General features: G+C 41.5%; 1 pseudogene; it reads left to right on the top strand.

Annotated features, from left to right (window-relative positions):
- The first annotated feature begins 373 nt into the window (after positions 1 to 373).
- On the top strand, positions 374 to 1875 carry LOC116764468 (annotated as a pseudogene).
- The last annotated feature ends 3519 nt before the right edge of the window (positions 1876 to 5394 follow it).

Here is a 5394-nt window from a genome sequence, read left to right as displayed (position 1 = left end):
ACCATGATGGACGACTATCTATCTTTTCCCCTCCAGACTATAAAAAACTACGGGGGAAGGCACATTGTTTGCCTTGTTCATTCTCGTATCCCCGTCACATGGTATATCAATAAAGATGTGCTAAAGTCGCATCAGAGGAAAGAACTGTTGTTCTGAGGGGGAAAAAATGGGCAGGGAGAGAAAATGGTTACTGGGGACCGGAGAGCTGCAGGAATCAAGCCGTGACAGGGTCGGGGACTAAGGAGCGCTCACCGTCAGGATGCTGCGAGCCGGGACCAGATGGCTGGCCCCCCACCCCCACCACCCACCTCCCGCCCTCACCCTTCCCGGTACCACGCAAAAGATAAGCTGCTAATCTTTTTGGCATTCATACAACATGGCAGACATCGACAACAAAGAACAGTCTGAACTTGGTCAAGATTTGGATGATGTTGAAGAAGTAGAAGAAACTGGTGAAGAAACAAAAATCAAAGCGCGTTAGCTGACTGTTCAGGTGATGCAAAATCCTCAGATTCTTGCAGCCCTTCAAGAAAGACCTGATGGTCTGGTAGAAACACCAACAGGATACATTGAAAGTTTGCCCAGGGTAGTTAAAAGATGCATGAATGCTCTCAAAAACCTTCAAGTTAAATGGGCACAGATAGAAGCCAAGTTCTATGAGGAAGTTCATGATCTTGAAAGAAAGTATGCTGTTCTCATGGACATATATACACTGTCAAATGTAAAATAGCTAGCTAGTGAGAAGCAGCCGCATAGCACAGGGAGATGAGCTTGGTGCTTTGTGAACCCCTAGAGGGGTGGGATAGGGAGGGTGGGAGGGAGACGCAAGAGGGAGGAGATATGGGGATATATGTAAATGTATAGCTGATTCACTTTGTTATACAGCAGAAACTAACACACCATTGTAAGGCAATTATACTCCAATAAAGATGTTAAAAAAAAGTATGCTGTTCTCTATCAGCCTCTATTTGATAAGAGATTTGAGATCATTAATGCCATTTATGAACCTAAAGAAGAAGAACATGAATGGAAACCAGATGAGGAAGATGAAATTTCAGAGAAGCTAAAAGAAAAGGCCAAGATTGAAGATGAGAAAAAGGATAAAGAAAAAGAAGACCCCAAGGGAATTCCTGACTTTTGGTTGACCGTTTTTAAGAATTGCTCGGCAATATGGTTCAGGAACATGATGAACCTATTCTGAAGCACTTGAAAGATATTACAGTGAAGTTCTCAGATGCTGGTCAGCCTATGAGTTTTGTCTTAGAATTTCACTTTGAACCCAAAGAGTAATTCACAAATGAAGTGTTGACAAAGACATATAGGATGAGGTCAGAACCAGAGGATTCTCATCCTTTTTCTTTTGATAGACCAGAAATGATGGGTTGTACAGGGTGCCAGACAGATAGGAAAAAAGGGAAGAATGTCACTTTGGAAACCATTAAGAAGCAGCAGAAACACAAGGGACGTGGAACAGTTCGTACTGTGACCAAAACAGTTTCTAGTGACTCTTTAATTTTTTTGCTCCTCCTGAAGTTCCTGAGAGTGGAGACCTGGATGCTGCTGCTGAAGTTATCCTTGCTGCGGACTTTGAAATTGGTCACTTTTTACGTGAGCGTATGATCCTAAAATCAGTGTTAGACTTTACTGGAGAAGCTATTGAAGACGATGATGATGATGATGATGAAGAAGGTGAAGAAGTAGATGAGGTAATGTTTACCAAATGAGCAAATAATTCTGTATAACACACTGAGAAGCAAATTGAGTGACTTGTGTATCCCTTTGCTATAAATCATTACTCGGTGATATGGGATAAAAACGTTTTTGGAAAAAAATATGATTTTAGAATTCTACAGCCAAACAATGTATGTATGAGGTTTCGATAAATTGCAAAACTCAAAAAAAAAAATGTGCTAAAGGCATGTGAATAAGCTGAAGCCATTATTTAAAAGAGAAAAGTAGGTTAAACTTTGCTATTTGAAGGGCTCCAAATTTGCCCTAATTTCTTATACTGTGGATGTTTCTATATGTTTTCTCCCAGAAATAACCAAAAAAAAAGATAAGCTGCTAATAATACCTTAAAATTATTTTCTCCTCCAAAATGGTGTGCACATTAGATAAAAATTATTCAGACAAAACTTCCATAATCATATTTTTCCACCTTAATCAACAGTATGTATGTTCTCTGGTGATTGACACTTAGCCACCATCTCATGGTCCATTACACAGAGTCCTAGCACAGGGAAAGCAGACCTTAAGAGCTGATGTGATGCCATGTTAAATATATTTAATTTGGAATATGGATTGATTTTGGCTCATCTAGATAAACCAGGTAACTTTCCCCCATCTTATGTTTCTATTCTATCTTATTATTTTTGTTTGATTGTAGTGTATTTATTTTTGTCTGCCACATTTTGTATCAAGACAGAATAACATAATGCTGGTCATTAGAATCCCCTGGAGAGCTTTTGTGGTGACCTAAATGGGAAGGAAATCCAAAAAAAGAGGGGATATATGTATACATATAGCTGATTCACTTCACTGTACAGTAGAAACTAACACAACATTGTGAAACAACTATACCTCAATTTAAAAAAAAATTAAAAAAAAGAACTTTTAGCTGGTTCTGTCATCTTCACTCTGAAAGGCAAGTCCATTCTTGTGCTACCCCAAGGTAGGGCTGGTGACTGCAAACAAGGCATGGACAGGGAAGATGTTATTACCAATCGGCAGGTCCCAGAGGACACACAGACATACCTGGACATACCCAGAGTTAGCCTCCAGAATGACTGGAGGCACACAGAGCTGTCTTCTGCCCCAGGGATAGCTGGTTGGGCAGAGAGAGCAGGGAGAGGCAACTGCACCTGGGCAGGGGGTCCACATCTGTCCAGTGTTGGTCATCACCCCCAGTGCTGTACATCCTGATGACTGTGTAGGAAAGCTCACGCTCAGTGAGCGAGGAAACCCCACATTGCTCTGTAAGCTCAGACTTATATTCACAGGTCAAAGAGCCCCAGTAAATTCTTCAGTGGAAAAAAAAAAAAATCACCTGGGGCGTTTGAATGCCCAGGTCTGACCCCATAACAATTAAATCATAATGTCTGGGGGTAGTAGCTAGGTAGCAGTGGTTTCTAAAGATCCTTAGGTGATTCTAGTGTGCCACAAGATTGGAAACCATCGGTGTGGTAGGTTTTAATCTAAGTTCTGACACATACTGGCCTTCTAACCTTGGACATGTAATTTAACTTCTTTGTGGAGTTAAATTATGTAAAAGTGGTTGCCTTATAGAGTTGTTTTAAGGATGAAATGATTCAAAATAAAGTGATGGGGTCCATGCATAAAACACAGTAAAGGCTACGGAATTTTTTTTTTTTTTTTTTTGTGTGTGTGTGGGTATTATTAGTCTTCTCCCTACCAAGTGGAGAAACATCATAATTCATTCTGAGTTAAACTTCTACCACCCCATTCCATTCTTCAGTGTAGCTTGGCTTAACTATGGCCTCCTAGATAGTTTGAGAGTATTATCCAAACCAGGATAATTGTCCACAGACAATTCCTTCAGTGTTGCAGAAATAAACAAAGTCTCTGCTCTTCTAGAATTTATATTTTAGTGGGGGAGATAAATAATCAACAAATCAATATATAATTTCAGGCAGTGTTCATTGAAGCCATGCCAATGCAATAAACTTTACACTGAATTCACTGTGGTTTTCAGCTAAGACTGGCAAAGGGGAAGGCATTTCTGTTCCCTAAAAGGAAGAATACTCTCCAAAGAGTGAAACGATATATTTTCTTAAAAAGGTAAAAGTCATATCTCATACAAATACAAAATGAACATGTGTCAAAGATTTTGTTTCCTCATTAATTAACGACGGGACCAGTAAAATCTTAGAACTGGTTTAAAGCACATTGTAATGTACCCACTTACATTGTTCAAATCAGGATTGGGAAATGGATTTACAAATAGCTGCAAAATGGCGTTTTCCAAGGAGGGGGATTCAATATGAAGTTCGATGGACACAAGTACTTCTTGCTATCTGTTACCTACATTTAGAGTTGAACAGATGTTGACTGAAAAAAATACACACAAGCTGTAAGTTGAGAATTATGTTTTATTTGTTGTACTTATTGAGGGTTTAAACCCAGGAGACATCCTCTCAGATAGCTCTGAAGGCCTGTTCCAAAAAGGTAACAGAGGAGCCAGGAGATACAGGAGTTTTTTTTCAAAAAAAATTCCAGGTAGTCAGAACATCAAATGATTACTGTTAATTAAAGAAAACCAGATATCTCAGGTCAATGAATTTAGTGTTTTTCCACATATGAGAAGATGCAAGGGTCTGGGCTTATTAAAATTATTCCTTTGATATGCACCATAACCATCTAGGGCCAGTAACCTATTTTTCTCCATCCTGAATCCCCTCAGGATGCACCACTTGTGGTGGCTGCAGAGGCTGATTGGCTCCACGGCCACAATAGCCTTTGTTTACTGAAATAGCAGGTTACATTCTTTGTCCACACCTAGCTCCACAAAGAAAGATGGAGAGCTCCTATAGATTCAGAATACCCTGAAAGGTGAGCCAGACTATGGCTGGTTTTTCATTGAAAACACCCGGGAATCTTCTAGTCCATTGCATCGTGTTTCACAATTTTTCCCTATAAAAATCACTCTACCTGTAAACACTCAGCAGCTAAGCAGTTCTTCCGCTTTACTTTGCTTTCATTTTCATCAAACTTTTTGCTTCCATTTTCGTCAACCTTTTTGCTTCCATTTTCGTCAGCCCTTTTGCTTCATACTTGCCTTTGGCAGGGCTGGATGGTATTTCTTTGCTCCCACCAAAGAGGCGTCAGAGTGAGTGAGAGTGGGAAGCTAACCCTTTCCCCCTCCAGTAAATCCCCGATTCCCTTAGCCGGAAGTCCCCAGAGCAGGGATTAGCCCCGCCCCCTTTCCCTCGGGCACCGCCCCTGGCCAGCCCCATAATTGAGCTACGCGCAAAAGTCACGTGAGTAGTCGTGGTCCCGTGTCGCCTCCGAAGCAGTACGTGGCAGATGTCACTCAGGAAAGTCCTTCGTTCCCGGTTTCTGCCACCTACTCCATCTCGACCCTCTTTTTTTCCCCATTAAATGCCTCTCTTCTTGCCGCTCTCATCTCGGGGATGCTGAACCCCCCGCCTCCCCTCAACTCGAACTACCCTAGGCCTATAAGTCACTCATCTCCCTCAAGTAAGAGGCAGGGATCCATTAGCGCTAAGGCGAGTTGCGGTTCTGATTGGGCGTGAGATCTTGTCAATCTCCAAGTTTTTCCAATCAAGGGCCGGGTCCACCTAGCTTTCTGCTCTTCCATTGGCCTGTGTGCGGGGAAGGTGGAGGAAAAGGGTAAACCGAGCTCGCGCGAGAGCA

Source organism: Phocoena sinus, chromosome 13, assembly GCF_008692025.1.
Source record: "Phocoena sinus isolate mPhoSin1 chromosome 13, mPhoSin1.pri, whole genome shotgun sequence".
NCBI lineage: Eukaryota > Metazoa > Chordata > Mammalia > Artiodactyla > Phocoenidae > Phocoena > Phocoena sinus.
The sequence above is the reverse complement of the archived record's forward strand: the minus strand, read 5'-3'. Positions and strand labels throughout refer to the sequence as shown.